The sequence below is a fragment of the Furipterus horrens genome, unplaced genomic scaffold (genome assembly GCF_987537825.1).
Source record: "Furipterus horrens unplaced genomic scaffold, mFurHor1.1.pri manual_scaffold_6, whole genome shotgun sequence".
Taxonomy (NCBI): domain Eukaryota; kingdom Metazoa; phylum Chordata; class Mammalia; order Chiroptera; family Furipteridae; genus Furipterus; species Furipterus horrens.
The window spans coordinates 33822096-33840310 of NW_028327176.1; the positions used below are offsets into that span (position 1 = coordinate 33822096).

The 18215-nt window shown below is 34.9% G+C and overlaps 1 protein-coding gene across 1 annotated transcript in view; it reads right to left on the minus strand.

The window, feature by feature from the left end:
• The window catches only part of LOC150005956 (neurexin-1-like), a 114200-nt gene that overhangs the window by 40739 nt on the left and 55246 nt on the right, over window positions 1–18215 (minus strand). The window lies entirely within an intron of this gene.

The following is an 18215-nucleotide window of genomic DNA, read 5'->3' on the forward strand; positions in this document are numbered from 1 at the left end:
CTAGTGAAGTTAGTGCATAAAAGGGCACGAATATTAAAATCTAAAATGAAAGAAGTATATATGGCATCCAGGGAAGGACTGAGCACATTTCTAAATTTCTAGACTTTGCTGCTCATTTGGAAGATTAACCTGTAGCTTCTGAGACCTGAACTGGAGGGATTCTGGTGTCAGGACAGAGGCCTCAGGATATTCATACTCTGCATCTAAGCCCATGTCAGAAGATGGCTGGGCTCTTCTACTTGGTGTATGTTTAAGACAGTTTTGGTTTATGTTTGCTGGGTTGTTGTTGTTGTTGTTAAACATCTAAATCTAGCCTGCTAGCATACTGGAAATTACATTTCCAAGAAATAGAATCTGTTTTGTATTCTTAAAATGTTTAAGCAGACACATTGATAACTTTGCTTTACCTCTTGCATCAGGTGCTTAAAAATCTCAGGGCTCAAGTTCTTTTAGTCTCTTAAACTGACAGAAGGATCTTTGTTTTGATAATTATATTTGGAATATTCCATATGAGTCTCAGAAATTCAGCTAACTCTTTCTCCTTTTAACTCTGATATGATTAGATAAAATGCATTATTTTATTTCTGTTATGAAAGTTCCAAAGTTGCAATGTAGATCAAGGAATTAAGAGTCCAGCCCTAATGTGGCATACACTGGCTTGTTCTGAAGAGAAATAGGCCCTTGAAATCATGTTGGTCACAATACCCACAACCCATGTAGTAAACTGAACTGAATGGACTGCACACTTATGATAGTCTCAGAGAATAGTTTGAGGATTCTTCATGGATTTCATTTGCTATAATTTACTTAACAGGGAAAATAACTATTTGCATTTAAATTCTAAAGATAAACAGAAAAAAGCAATAAGAAAATACTGAAGTAATTTTTATATAGCAGTCTATAATCATTAAGAAGAACTGTGGAAACTAAATTCAAAAATATTTCAAGCTGATTCACAAGACAGTGTAGCTTCTTGCTTCTTTCTTGTCCCTGCAATCTAGACACAGTTGTACAAATGCAAGACTTTTCTTTTTTAAATTATTTATTTTTTGGTTTGTTAGTTTATTTTATTTTTAGAGAGAGGAGAAAGGAGAAAGAGAAGGAGAGAAACATCACTGTGTGGTTGCCTCTCATTCGTGCCCCCAACTGGGGACCTGACGTGCAACCTAGTAATGTGCCCTCACCGGGAATCGAACCAGAGACACTTGGCTCTCAGGCCGACACTCAATCCACTGAGCCACAGCAGCCAGGTCAAATGCAAGACTTTTTGAGCGTGAATTAGCTCTTACTATTTCCAGCTGCCACATTCCGATACTATTGGAAATTATCAAAACATCTATTTGTAAATAATGTTGTAAAGATTACTTTTCAAAATTGAATAACGTATTGTTAAATATTTTAAGAATATAAAAGATTTCTATTTCCTGAAAATGTAATTTCCAGTATGCTAGCAGACTACATTTAGATGTTTAACAAAAAACAAACAAGCGAAAACAAAACAAAAAACAGCAAACATTAACCAAAACCACAAGCATATATGTCCAAGAAAAATTACTGTTCTCTACTGAGTTTGCACAAACTAACTTGTAACTAAGAAGTTAAAATATAATATAAAAATAAAATAATATAATCATGCCTTTTTTTAAAATCCTTAAATCAGTCCTATTGTTTTCATTTTCAGGTGATTAATACATAACTAAAATAAGCTTTTGTAAAAATTACATAATATATATTTGGGACAGATGAGGATCCATCTTTCGATTACTCGCTATTTACAGATATGCTGATATGGAGAAATGACCTTTAGAAATTACATGTCCATTGACAGAGCAATAATCACTGCTTCATATCCATTATGTTTGTTCCTCTCAGTAGTCCTGTGAAATGGCTGAAGTATGTATTATAGTGGCCACTCAAGAGATGATAAAACTGAATCTTTAAAAAATTATTCACTAAGGATCAGAATTTAGTTCTAGATTCCAAGTTTTCTCTAGACTCCACAACAGAAATAATGTACAAAAATGGTGAGCTATTGAGAATGTTAGTCAAGCATTCTTGCAATAAAACCATTACATAGTGGTTTCAAAATGTTTGGCCCAAAATAAGTTTACCTTTTCTCTACACTGCCTCTCTAGACATCTTTCCAACATTCTGCAAACTTAAGTCAGAGTAGAAATGTGATTAGATGACAGCAAATCACTACAATTTTATTAAAGGACTGTTTTTCAGGGACACAGTCTTTTTAATGTTAAAAAAGAGGACAATTCGGGCATTACAATGTTTTTTGATTTCTTCATCCATACCCTTCCTTTTTATAATGACACTATAAATCAAGCACAATCTTTTTTATTTCTTTTTTTTTTATTTGGTGCCTTCCTAATTTTCCAGGATACCACCCTTCCGAGCAGGGTGTCATTTCCGGAACCATACTCTTATTTGCTCTGTTAGGATAAGAAATCTTACCCTGGTTTCCAAAACCTAAGTAGGTTTTATTATCATTGTATTACCCAAGATTAGAATGAATACCATTCTATGTGGCAGCAATAAAATGTCATGTTCCTTTAAAAAGACTTACTTTTGACAAAAAGGAACCCTAGACAAAATATGAATAATGATTCTATAGAGTTTTAGGCTGTTACTGTTTGCCAGCCCTGGCTGGTTTAGCTCAGTGGATTGAGCGTCGGCCTGCGAGCTAAGTGTCGCTGGTTCGATCTTCCAGTCAGGGTACATCAGAGAAGGAAAACTCTGACTCCAAAAAACCTCCGCTGCCTTGCGGCATACCTCTTCAAGGGAAAGGCTAAGGGAGTAAACCCCGACAGAAAATCCGGAGCCGGAGTCCCTAAGGCGGTTTGACGTTGTAGTCAACACCGGCAACTCCTGCGGCGCACCTGAAGCCAAGCTGTATCGACTCCGTCTTTCCCTTGGACCCTTCAGCTGCGAAGAGAGGGGGGGGTCTGCTGCATGGGCAACAGCAGACCCTCCATATTACCCTGCCCAGGCTCTGTAGCTTCAGCGTCATCGCAAGATGTCGATTCAACACGGAAGGAGACAGATACCATGTCACTCCCGAGTCGGACTGCACAGCCATTCTCGGCGGTGCAGATAGACTCTTAAGAAGCTACACCATCGTCTCTCGAGACGGACGGCTGCCGACGACGACGACGACTGTTTGCCAGAACATATGCTAAACATACTCAGAGGCCTGTCTTGCTAAAGATTTTTATAAATAATAATAATTGCCATAACTTATATATTTAATCTATGACAATTAATTTACATATTCTGTTTCACTTTAATATTACAATAATTCTAGGCTGTAAAATCATCTCCTCTCTACCCCTCCCAATTTAAAAAATAAGGCAGATGAAGCTAAGGAAGGAGAAACATCTTTCCTAAGTCACATAACTGATAGGGCTTGTGTTTGAGCCACGTTGGCCAACCACCAATTCTTGTGCACGTAGGCATAAACCTTCAATTCCTGAAGAGCACCTTGGCTCAGTTCTGTAGCTCCGGATAACACTAGGGAGAGTTTCATCCTGTCTCATGCATCAGAGGCACACCAACATATACAATGGACTTGTTATGATTAGCCCATCAGTCCGAGTTACTAACAGTCTTTCTATAGATATTAATTTTTACGTGGGTACATTAGAATAAATACTTTGCATTTCTATACAAGAATCATTTTCTCTGGATAGTAGTACGTTCTTTCTTTTCAATGTCTTCCTGATTCCAATTTTTGCTGGTTATTTAGAAAAACAGAACTCAAACAATCCTGCCACACGCAAACTTACCCCATCCCCCTTCTCTTGTTCTATCCACACATTGAAGGACTTTTATGAGTTCATACTTGTCTCCATGTTTTGTGTCAAATTCCACCTTTCTTCTTTTTTCCCCCAAAGTGTCATTTTTTAAATTTAAATTAAATTTGTCAGGGTGACATTGGTTAATAAGATTATAAAGGTTCCAATTATACAATTCTATGATATATTACCTGTATATTGCATTGAGCATCCAAAGTCAAATCTTCTCTCATCACCATATATTGACCCCCTTTATCCTTAACTACGTCCCCACCCACTTACCTCTGGTAACCACCATGCTGTTGTCTGTGTCTGTGAGTTTTTGTTTATTCTCTTGTTTGTTCATTTGTTGCTTCCAGTTTTATATCCCACATATGAGTGAAATCATACGATTCTTAACTTTTTTCTCTTTAACTAATTTTGCTTAGCATGATAACCTCAAGATCCATCCATGTTGTTGCAAAAGTCAGGATTTTATCTTTTCTTATGGCTGACTAGTACTCCATTGTATGTATGTACCACATCATTCTAACCCAAAGGCCTGGCATGGTCTCAGAGTATTTTCTCATGTCCTTCCAGCTTATTCATTCCTCAATATTTTCACTGTTAAATATTTTTTAAAACATTTAAAAAAATTTTTACACTTGATTCATTGTTTCTCAAACCAACATGTATTCAAATGACTGAGCTATCTTGTTAAAATATAGATTAGGCCTAAAATTTTGCATTTCTAACAAAACCTTGATAATGGCATTGTTTTTGGTTCATGGACAACACTTTAAGGAAGAAACAATTAACCCACTACAAAAAACAATAGTTATATGTAAGATTGATTCACCATTAAAAAAATAATAACTCTTCTATACAGCTAAAGGGTATAGCTATTGATGTAATTAATATGGTTACTGGTTTCGAAGAAAAGAAATGTTACGATAAACATACTTTTATACACACAGCTGTAAGGGATATTTAAATTCTAGAAAGCTAAGTGAAAAAGAAAGTACATGACATGATACATTCGGATTCAGCTATAGCATTTGGAGAAAAGCTTTGTGATATACTTAATCAGACCACGCATTTTAGCCAACGACTCAGACACTGAGGTTGGCGTCTCAGAATGGTTGTCCATACTCTGGGCATTTCTGGTTTTGAATCAGGGTCAACAAAGGGGGGTGCTATTAATTGTTTTCCTCAAAAGTAAAAGATAACTGTATGCACACAGAGACCAATATATTTTCCAGAAAACAAGGCTTATTTTTGTATATGCCATCTGTTACATTTGAGAATCTAGAAGATTTTCTTTAAGTTATTAATTACAGCTAAAGACAATTTGTACAGCAGGCTTACTGGTAAAGAAGAAGGTGGAGAAGAAGATGGAGGAGGAGGAGAAGAAGGAGGAGACGGGGGAGAAAGAAGAGGAGGAGGAGAAGGAGAAAAGAGAAGAAATAAAAACCTGAAGGCAATCTGAGAAATCTAAAGCATGACAGAATAGGCTGGCCTTTATTTACCTTTAAAGTAACTTTTCTAACTATGAAGTGATTCTGAAACTACTACTGACTACTTTCGAAGTTAAACTATGCTCACTTCACTTATACTGAGAGTTTCTCACACTTACATAAAATAACCAATGGCATATAGATGTGTCCTGTGCCTCGGTTCTTTCCATAATTATGTTCCTATAGTTAATGTTAACAAAAGGTCCATCTCTCTTCAGCTTGTAATTCTCTCTATCACTGGTTTTCATATCTTCTTTCCAATTAAAATTTGGAGTTCCTGAGTCTCACTGTTTTTTTCTTTTCTTTTGTTTTGTTTTTGTTTGTTTTTTTGAATTGTTTGTTTTTAATAGTTGCTAGGCAAGCTCTATATTTAAAACACCAAATCAATCCAATGATAGAGAATCTTAGTCTGGTGTCAATCATGGAAATTTAAATTTGGTTTTCACATATTATAGCCTCTAAGTTTACGCCTTCTCTATATACGCACAAAAACTAAGAAAGCATAGTGCCTGCCTTCTTTTATTTTTTAAAATAACTGCCTTCAAGACCTCAGAAACAACACTGCAAGATTCACAACCTTTACTGGATTTCACTGCCTAATGTATGCTTTTTTTGTGCTGATGGTGACTTAACAATTAGTTTTGTCTCAGAAATTCTGTTTCTGCTGCAGATGCTATGCTCATTTTTTTCAAGTTTTCATGAATGCTGAATATAAAAACATGTTAAGCCTCACTGAGAAATTAAGTGCACTAATCAGCATGTTAAGCTTTTGCTCCCAAATGACCTCAAATTTTCCAAACTTCAAGGGAAGCCTTCCTAAGGTGCTTTTCACTGTCAATCAACCAGCAAACACTGAATGTGTTCTGTAAACTCCACCCTACACAAGGCATGAGAGGGAGGGAAAACATAACCAAGATTATCAGAAATGTCCAAAGATGCCTTAATCCTGTTATCTTTAATTATAGAATATTTCTCTAATGTGAGTTATCTGAATAATTATTTTACAGCAGATCTCCCCCCACCAAAAAAAGAAATTCTATTCCCTTCACATTAAAGGTACATCAGAGTATAGCCTTAGTTGTACACTAAATTGACTACAGCATATGCTGCAAGCACATAATCTTTCTGTTTACTTTTTTTATTTTTAATTATATTTAATGATTATGCTATTACAATTGTCCCACTTTCTCCCCCTTTGCCGACCTCCATCCAGCACCCCCCCATTCTTTTTGATGTTGTTGTGGCTGTTCTTTAACCTGATAGGAAATGCTGCATCAATCTATTAATTTTTACTCTGCCACAACACCTTCTGGAATGCAGTTGTCCCTCGATGTTGTTCTGATAATAAACACTGGATCAGACTTGGCCCGTCTGAGGAGAACAACTATATGCTGTCCCTCTATCCTCCTGCTAGCCATGCCTTCCCTCTTTGTCTCCTCTCTTCCTTTATTCCTATACTTTCTTTTTTTCTTCCCCTCTCTTCCTCCCATCCTTTCTCCCCCCTTTCTCCCCTCCTCCTTCCCTTCCTCTTTTTTCTTTCTTTCATCTCCTGAAAACATCCTACAGTAGTACAATAAAAAATAAGAAGATATACTGTAATTCCTCTAATGTGTCTGTATAACAAAGCACTTCCCCTTCTCTACCTTTTCTCCAACACCTTTATTTATAACTTTTCCTAATTGAAAAACTTACAAGGATAGAGGGTTGAACTATGTGCTTACAGAAATGTGACATGAGGATTTTTCAGTGATCAATGTTACTGAAAATGCTGCTTATTGCCTGAATGGGAGTACATGCAGGCAAGACATAGTGATTTTATCCTCAAATGGAAAAAGTTTAAAAGGCAAGACAGTGATTTTTTTCTCTCAAATATAAAAATTATTAGAGACTGATGTATAGGAGGCCTTACCTTTAAGCAGACACCTCTAGACTGTTAATAAAGAATTATATCTTCCCAAGTAAATTTGTGTTTGAATAAATAGTTCTCTTCTATTTATTGAATAGTTTTGAAAGCAAGGGTCTCCTGCTATTCACGATACCCAATGCCTTGCAAATAATCGACAATAAATATTTGTTTGATGAATTATGGTATCTCTGCACCAGGCATCATTCCAGTTCAATTTGAACTCAAATAATACTAAACCAAATATTGCTTTCCTCTTGATGAAAAATTGAGCAATATGCTAATCAGCATTTCACTTTTTGTCCACTATGCAGAAGAATGGGGAATGAAAGTATTAAGATCCTATTATAGTACTCAGTCAGGAATCATCACAAATCCTTGTTACCTGAACTATTGATACATTTTAAATTGTCCTGTCTGTAGAATGTTCAGCCATGCAAAGGAAAAACCTCTGTGATTAATCATCTCAAATTTTCTGCCACTCCTATTCCTATGTTTAGAATAGGAGTCAAGCCGTGTTCTACTTTAAGTAATTAGAAAGCTGTAACCATCTTTAAAATAAGCCCTTATGTGTCAGGTGACCACTAAATTAATAATACTGTTACCAGTATTTTTTGTCAGTACACTGAAGCTTAGAAAGTCTGTATTCTGTCCCTTCTCTCAAAGATGGAGAACACAAAAATTAGTCTGGCTTTTCAGTTAAAAGATATTTTTCCCTTTCCCTCAATTGTATCCTTTTCTATGAAAACCTAATTTACAATTATATAAATGTACCAAATAATTGTGATCAGTCATTTTGTCTCCAAAAGAACTCTGCATTTTGTAAAAGAAGTCACATAATTTTTTAAAAATGGTTTGGTATGATACTTTACAATTAGATCCAATCTTCATTAAAAATTATCATGTGGCAGATATTCATAAATTCTTTATTTCAGGTGAGTTTTTAACTTAAGGTACATTCTCACATAAGAATATTGTTGAATAATATATTATTGCATAAAAATATTGTCATAGAATTATATAATTTTATATAATAATTGTATACTAATATTGTTATATATAGTTTATACATTTTATACATATATATAAATCTGATAAAATTCCTTTCATTAAGTCAGTCAAGAGAACAGTTCCTATTAATACTTCTGAGAGCTCAATATTCTTTTTTAACTTAAGGGAGTTAAAGAGGGGAAGTATGCCAACATATTTTGGAGTTTTGTTGAGCCCAGGTAACTGGATTTAATGTTACAGAAAAACAAATATATAATTTCCAGTTTTAAATTCAAGAGCTTAGTACACATTATTTAGATGTGCTTCTCCTCACTAAACAACTGAGAAAAGAATCCGTTGTGAAATCTGTTAAGGGAGAAAAGAACTATATGACTTTCACAGCCACCCCATTTGCTCAAAAAATTATGAAACATCTTAATATAGCATCATACCTTATATACATACATACACACATGTATGTTATACATGTGTATATGTGCATGCATATGCATGATGCATATGTAGGTTATCTGTATTATATATGCAATATATAACTGATTGAAATGTGTTTTAATAATTTATTTATTGTTTTTTCTATTACAGTTGCCCCACTTTCCCCCCATTGCCCCCACCACCCCACCCACACCTTCTCCCAGAGTTCATCCCTGCCCCGTTACCCCACTGTCCATGTTCATTAGTCATTTACACTAGTTCCTTGACTAAACCCTTCCCCTTCTTTCCCTTCTTCTCCCCCGCCACCCCCCACCACCCAGTTGCTGTCAGTCTGCTCCTTGTTTACTTTAATTTTTACTGTAAGGGGATTTTAAGTTCTTGAACACAAACCTGTATTTCACTGAAACACAGTACAGTTCTTTGGGCTATATGAATGAATAAGAAATACTAGCAGTATGAAAATGTAGAAGTAATGAACGTATTATCATAAAATAGAGATTATCATGTTTACTGATCATCTACACAGGTCTCTGATTTCAAACTTGGCAGAGAATATTCTTTGACTTTTGCATAATATTCATTCAATTATTTTTTATGATGATAAATTCCAAATTGATGATTTTTTAATTGAGTTACATAATTAAAACTTAATTATTATAAAGCGGCTTAAATGACTATCTAACAGCCAGATCACGTTTATTTTTGTTTGAATAGTTTTAAAAATTTTGTTTTTGCTATGAATTTATACAATTTATAAAATATTTTAAGTAATTTTTGATGCCATGTCAGATAACTGACTAGATAAAACTCATTGTTTTCAATGCTGATAAGTAATTAACAGATCTTAATAAATTTTAGGCATGAATAACTGCATTAATATAAACAAAGGAAGTAAATGAAAGACCATACTTTTTTTGATACTCACCCAAAGACATGTTTATTGATTTCAGAGAGAGGGAAAGAGAGAGAAAGAGAAAGACACACATTTTTGTGAGAAAGAAACATCAATCCATTGCCTCCCAACTGGGACTGAACCAGCAACCTAGGCATGTGCCCTGACAGGGAATCAACACATGACTTTTCAGTGTGAGGGAGGACACTCTTACCAACAGAACCACCTGGCTAAGGCAAAACATATACATTTTCTTCTTCTTTTCTTAAAAATTTAATCTTATTGTATTTTTTCCATTACCATTTAATCCCCTGATACCCTCTCCCCCAGTAATCATCACACTGCTGTCCATGTCCCTGAGTCTTTTTTTCTTTTTGCTCAATCGCTCCACCACTAACCATCCCCATCCCAAAGCTGTCATCTGCTCTCCATCTATGAGTTTGCCCCCATTTTCCTTGTCACTTCAGTTTGTTCATTAGATTCCACATATGAGTGAAATCATATAGTATTTGTCTTTATCTGACTGGCTTATTTCTCTTAGCATCATGTTCTCCAAGTCCATCTGTACTTCTCTTTTATGGCCAAGCAGTATTCCATTGTGTTAATGTCCCATAGTTGTTTTATCCACTCATCTATTAATGGACACTTGGGCTGCTACCATATCTTAGTGATTGTAAATAACACTGCAATAAACATAGGGGTGCTTACGTTCTTTTGAATTAGTGTTTTGGCTTCCTTTGGATATATTCCCAGAAGTGCGATCATTGGGTCAAAAGGCAGATCCATTCTTAATTTCTTTAGGTATCTCCAGATTGCTGCACCAGTCTGTATTCCCACCAACAGTTCAAAAGGGTTCTCCTTTCTCCACATCCTCACCAGCATTTGTTTGTTGATTAAAATATGACTTAAGAATGTGAATTTTCTAGTTAAAGTGGCTGTCAGTATTCATGCCATTTTCCTGCTTTTTACACAAAGTTTTATTTATTTTTATTTTTTTAAGTTTATTTTTTTGATTTTCAATTAAAGTTGTCTGTTTTCCCCTATTACTCCCCCACCAACCCTACCCACTCCTGCTCCCACAGTCAATCCCAACCCCACTGTCCAAGTCCATGGGTCATTTATACTTGTTCCTTGACTAGACCCTCCCCCTTCTTTCCCCCATTCTCCCCCTCCCTCTGGTCACTGTCAGTCTGCTCCTTGTTTTATCTTTGTATATTTATATGGCATTTTTCATATGAGTCCAGAGAAGGGCCTACCATTACTTTTCCATGTCAAGTTGTCTTCTCTTATAGAATTTTTTCTTTTAATTCTTTATCCTTACACCTTCTACTATAAAATGAAGACTTTTAATATACCAGCGATATGATACAGCATCATCAGCTTTTATATATTCTTTTTCCTAATCACAATGAAAAAAAGAAAAAAAAAACATACACCTGAAACTCACCTAACTTTTTGAAATTCTCCTTAGCCCAGTTTGAACACTTTTTATCCATTTTTTTAAAAATTAAGACTGCATTTCAAATTCATGAATCTCTAAACCACTTATGCATTTTATTTATATGGAAGAGAATGCCATATATATATAATCTTTTGCTGTTAAGAAATGTGAGGTGCTGGGAATTCTTAACAGAGTTTCCTATAATGCAATTAAACCTTATGCACAGTGCCACCTCCAGTTTTGCTCCAATAACAACACAGATTTAAAAACAAAAGGCCAAAACAAAAACAAAAAACATCTATAATTAATAGCATTTCTGCAGCCTGGAGGTCTAGCCTGTTTCTTTAGTTTCCCCCTGACAAAAATAGAGGGCCTTATTATTTTGTTTTCCCTGGGCATTTATTAGGCATGATGAGGGAAAGGTCACATTTTCTCTGGAAAAGAACACAGTCTTCAACTCTCTTTTGAATGTGGACGCCTTAATGGTCATTACATTAGGAAGGCATTCTGTGTTTCCTATTATGTTACTTCTTCACAATTAGAAGCTCTATTTTAATGGGATTTCCAAATATGTAGTGCTTGCCATTTGATAAGATTGAGAGTGAGATTTACTAAACATCAGTTAATAGAAAATGTGAGGCAAAGGCTAAATGGGAAGCATGGCTGCCAGTCGGCAGAAATGAATGGGCGGTAATGGAAAATAATGGATAGGGGAAATTTACTTCAACTGCCTGGGAAAATGTACTGTAACTGCTATGTGCATTAGTAAATCAAACTTTGTTTATATTGTTCAAAAAGTGAATAATATGATATCTTCATTTAACAAGATAACACCTCTTCCTAAATCATGTAACTGTATTAGCTATTGCTGTTGGATATATTTAAACTATATGTTTTACTCCTATAATCATGTTTTATAATGCCTAGAACCATATCAGATCAACTGTCAACAACTGATTCTTAAAAATCTCTTGAAATATCATCCTCCAATTTATTGTTTAAAGTAATAAAAGTTATTTTAAACTAAAACGCATTTCTCTCAATAGCTATTTTTAAACTTTCTCCTCTATATTTTGATCCCACATTGAGTGCTGAGACTTTCTTAATGCTAATTAGGATATATAACTTCTGTCTCTGATAATCAAATGGAGATGTAAGACATGCTAGAACTAAAAGACAATATAGGTTTACATGGAATCTTGTTATTTAACTATATTTATCTAATATAAACACATTCAAATGATCTATAGTCTTGTGCTTCCTCTAGCATATGTTTTTTTAACTTTTCAATTACACTTGACATTCCATGTTATTTTGTATTAGTTTCAGGTATACAGCATAGTGACTAGATCTCTCTAACATTTTCCTTTGGAAAACTTATGGTTAAGTCTGTCATCTCATCTGAACACTATGATCACTTTTAGCTACTTAAATCCATCCTTCACACAGAGCAGGTAAATTAAAAATATACTACTTATTTAAAAATATGATGTTACCAAGTGTTTTAAAGAAACATGTCTGCTGATGATGTTTTGGAAAACTGGAAGATATCCAATAACCGTGAAGAACCCAAAAGGTAGAAAAAGAAATGTGTATTTATAGAGCTATCATGATTTCAAATGAAAAAATTATTTACTCTAAACTAAGTGCTAAATGAAGAGAGTGCCAAGGGCTGGAAGGGAGAAGCCCCCTTCTCCTCCTAGCATTGCAATGAAAGGGTCTGATGTGTAATTCACTTCACCCTCTAGGCTTGTTTCCTTTTTGGCAAAAGAAGATAACTTGAATCATTTCTAAGGTCTTTTCTAGCTGTAGAAATGGGATGAGTCCATACTATTGCAGTTGGTTTTTCTGCTCATTTATCACTCAGTAGGCTAAAATTTTGCAACAAAAATATCAAAGGCTAAACTTAGCATGGCGATAATAGCAATGCATGGAGCTCATGAGGAATGATTACACCTCTCAAGGAAATAATTAAGGAGATCCCTAGGGGACAATTTTATACCTTAGGAGACTGAGTAGTTTTAAAAGGAGAGATTAGGTGATTTTAAGGAAAAAATAAAATAATACTATTACTAAATCCTTCTGAATAAATGGACAAAGAATTCTGTAAAGGATGGTGCCAGACCTTCTCAAAAAGTTTGGCTCTATCTATTCTCTTTGATCATCTACACAAAGGCCTCTGTGCTTCTTCTTTTCATTTCTGTATGTGATCCAGTCAAGGGAATGTGATCTACATTTTGAAGTTTTTTAATAATGCCTATGACAATTCATTACTCATTGATATGCTTAGTGACATTACTGAAATCTTTTTACTCATCTTTTCCACCCTTCTCAAACCTCCTGTACCCAGTCCACTCACTTAATCACTGAGAAAACGAAAGTGACCTATTTTCTGACCACTCATTCTACTAGCACACCCTCATTTGTACAATACATTTTCAGCATTCCCTCCTGTTATAGTAGATAAGTTTATTTTTTACCCATCGGAACATAAGTCAACTCCTCTGATGGTGATATGGGTCCCATCCATTGCCTCACTCAAATATTTTTGTTCCTGAGAAGAAACCATCCAGTTGAATCACAAATTCTCTATTTTTATTTCATTGTACACAACAACAATCATAAAGTTTGTAGTGTGTTTTCTCATTAAAAAGATTTTTAGAAAACTACTTATAACTCAATTTCCCCTAGTAGTGCTGATTCTTTGCCCTTCTTCACAGAAAATGTTGGACAGGTACCACCTGTACTTCCTCTTTCTTATTCTTCTCTCAATCTGCACCAGTTGGGTTTTGTCTCCATTATCCCACTAATTTTTCTTTTAAAAGTTTGTGTAACCTTCATTTTGCCAACTCCATTGGCCATTTCTAATTAGTGTGTCTGGCCAAATAACAGACATACCAGTTAGAATAATATTTAAATGCCTTACCCTGGTCTATAATCCTACTTTCATTGTACGTATATTTCCTTGCTTTCTCTCCTCATCACTTGTTCCATTCACCAGTCCCAGGAACACTCCAAGCCCTTTGCTACCTTAGTTCCCTTGCCCTGCACGTTTCCTCTGCTGAAATGCTCTTCTTGAACTGCACATGGCTGGTTCCAACTTGCCTTTCAATTATCATGTCCTCATGGAAACCTTACCAAACCACCCACTGCAAGTCCCCCCGCCCAGTCAGTCCTGTATACTGTTTTAATTTTCTGCAAATCACATGTCATTAACATTTTATTAATATATTGATTTTATTTCCAGTGATGTGAGACCCATAAAAGGAGAAATTGCGCTGCCATGGCCAGTGTGGCTTAGTTGGTTGGAGTGTTGTCCCATAGCCCAAAGGTTTGCAGATTCTAGATTCTATCCCCAGTCAGGGTGCATGTGAGATGGCAGCCAATCAATGTCTCTCTCTCACACCCATGTTTCTCTCTTTCTCTCTCTCTCACTCTCTCTCTACCCCCTACCCATCCCTTTCTCTCTCTTGCCAAAAGCTATGAAAAAATGTCCTCAGGTAAGGATTAAAAAAATTAAAGAAGAAGAAATTGCACTTATCTCTTTTTTTCCTTCTGCATGCCTGGCAGTAACAGGTAGTGAAAAAACATTGTGAATTAATTTTCTCGTCTTTGTATCTCAAATGTCAAACATATAGAAAGTGATTAATAAATGTTGTTGGTTGACTTTAGATAATTACAAACTCTCTTGATGAATTTACCTAGCTATTACTTTATAATAGTAATTTATCAGTGACTCTTAAAAGGTTTTAACATTTTTCAGGAAAGAATTTTACTAGCAATAAACAGTTTTGAGCAGAAAACACAGTATAATTTGGATCTCACCAAACTAGTTACAGATTACAAAGTAGAAAAGACTTTTTAATCTGTACAAATATCAATCTTAGTCTACTAAGACATCTTTTTATCTATTTATTCAATAATTATACCTGGATCAAAGCTAGGTATAGAAATTTCACAGCCTTATATTAAATATTACTAGGACATTATTCACTAAAATAAAGACGTCTGGCATCTCACATTTTGACTGGTTAGATTTGTACAGACATTGGGATTCTATAGTATAGCAAAGCTCAATACCAAAATAAGAATTAATTTATATGAATGTGAACAGTAAGAAGACCAGAAAAATCCAAACATTTAAAGGACCCTACAAAAAGAGTTATACTTAATTTCAACTTTGATTGTTAATAAATATTTTATACCTGAAGGAACACAAATATGTAGAAACTAAAAGTTCACTACCTTGTCATAGATGAAAAAAATTAAATCTAATGTTGTCCTATTTGGTTCAAGTTGTGGGGCTATCAATTTATAACATCCTATGAATATGTGTATTTTATACTACCAGATACAATAGAGCTCTCTTAGTGATATGCATTTTTCCATGAGTCTAAAAAGAATAATTTAACCAAATTATCTTTCTTTTCAAAAATTGTTTCTTCTGAGCTTTGCCTATTACTCTTATATTTTCCCACTAATACAAGCTAAATTCTTTGGAAAACACAAGTTTTGGGGGAGTTTTATTATATAACAAAAATTGATTATAAAATCAGTGCCCTAACCAAGACTTGTGCTGACATAAAAAGGTAGACCTGATTTTATAATGGCTTACCACATTTGAAAAGTAAAGTTTTCTATTGCTCAAAAGAAACCTCCTCAAGAGCAAAAACCAGTTGTTTTCTATCTCAGCATCCACCTCCAAAGTGAATGCAGAGTACACAGCTAATGTGTTTGTGATATGAGGAAGCAGAATAACATAGTTTTAATTCCTACCATCATCAAGCAACCGAAATTCTATGATTCAGATATTATAGAATAGTTTAGGAAAGAAATATTTTTTTGTTGAAAAGCATTCCATTTTTCCTCTTTATATTTTTATACATCTTCAACTTCTACTTTTCTGATAGTTACACCTCAATCCAATTTATCAATCCATTTACACACACACACACACACACACACACACTTTGGAAATGGGGGCTTAAAGTCCTCATAATATACTACAAACATTATATGATTGATGTTTACTATTTTCTTAATAATTACTTTTCCAGATAATATAAATACAGGTTTACTAATTTATGGGAGAATTACTTCTCTTTTATTTCCCTTTCAATGGCAGTACCCATGTCCACCGCTCACCTATCACTTTGCTAGAACAGATCTGGTGGTTGAGAGTGTCCATTTTATTTTCCTCAGGAGAATGTTAATATTTCTCACTTCCTTCACTGGGGATTTCAATAAGAGAAAAGATATGCTGAAGACTCAAAAGACCCTTATTAATTGGAAGCAACAAAAATCTTATAATTAACTTTGCTCATAATAATTACTTTGAAACAAAAAAGTCTTATTAGGAATTTTTAACAAGAATTTCGGAAACAGCCTAAATTGGAATGTAAAATTTTGTATATGTTTATATGCTTCATTCAGAAAGGTCGATACTTAAAAAAAATTCTCAAAATACCTATGTTGCTAAACAAGAATGTGATTAATTAGATAAACATTTTTCAATACTTTATACTGGCCTAAAACATGCTTTTATTGTGGCTTTGACCTATCCTTATGCCATGGACACCAGCAAGCTGTATGCCACTTTTGTGGGAATTGGCAAATGAACCAACTGCACATAGAAACACAATGCCTTGAAGGCAAGACTTGAGGAGCTGATACAAGCTAGAAACCAACTCCCATCTGCCTTCTCAGCTAGATGCCCTAATACAGGTCACCACATGTGTAACAGCAAATGGTGGTGCTGCCCTTTGAATACATATCCTTTTCCATGTGACAGTCCGTACTAGGGGTTTTTGGTCATGGTGCCTTTCATGTCTGATTTACCCCTTTCAATTGTAATATAACTAACTGTGACCTCCTACTCAGGGACCTTTAGCACAGAGATGGTTATAGATTAAACCTGGAGGAGGGCCCTGATCCAAATGCATCTCTTCTAGAGACTGGCTGACAGTTCTTAAAGTACTCAAGGATGCAGTACTCTGTCCCAAATGGCTAATAATTATTAGCTAAACTACTCAGACTGGCTCCTTCAAGAGCAATGGCAAATACTAGCAAGACAAATGTCTGGAAAAATGCAGATATACATGAACTGTCCCTGCAAAATCTTAAGAGAGAAGCCAGTCTTTCAAGGGATAATGATTTTCTAATTGCAGCCCCTATACAAAAATCCTTATTTGTCTTAAAGATATCTGAGCTTAATTCTAATTAAAAACACCCCTAAGCATACAGTCCTCACACTGGAAGACAGATCATCTGCTTCGCGAGTCATATATATTTTTAGTATCAATATTTCTTGTTTCTTCAATCACAAATTGTATATCAAGATTTTATAGTCTCTTCATCATTTTGCCTGTTTGACTCTGAATATTTCCTAGATTTCCTGTTAAATGGTGCAGTAATAGCAGACAGAATATAATTCTCTATATGAAGTGAAACTAACCCAAACTAGAGGAGAATTAGCACCTCCTTCAACATCTCTTTGAAACTCTGTTAATGTAACAAAATAATTTTTTACAAGTTTTCTTTTTTCTTTTTTTTTAATTGTTATTCTGTTATGGTTGTCCCAATTTTTTGACGTGGCAGAAAAATTTAAGTAACCCCCTTATCCACTGTTCAACTTTCCTTGGTTTCAGTTATCCATGTATGGGCAATCATGATCCAAAATATTAACTGGAAAATTCCAGAAGTCAACAATTCATAAGTTTTAACTTGCACACCATTCTGAGTAATGTGATGAAATCTTATGCTGTCCTGCTCTGTCCTGCCAGGGATGGGAACCACCCCCCTTGCCCAGCATCTCCACACTTACACACTACGTAGCATATATGGTACCTGTCACGGTATGGCAGTGCTTGTATTCAAGTAACTCTTATTTTATTAAATAATGGCCCCCAAAATGCGAAGTATTCATGCCGGCAATTTGGACATGCCAAAGAGAACCCATAAAGCACTTCCTTTAAGTGAAATGGTAAACATTCTCCACCTCATAAAGAAAAACATTGTATGCTGAGGTTAAGATCTATAGCAAAAATTATTCTTTTTTGAATTAACTTGTGAAAATATCTATGCCAGTTTTACTGTCGCACTTCAAACTGCAAAGTTATATCCACAGTGTGTGATAAGTGCTTAGTTAAGATGGAAAAGGCATTAGAAGTGTGGGTGAAAGACATGAACAGAAAATGTGTCCTGAGTTTCACCAGAACGCATTGAGCCTATACAAAGA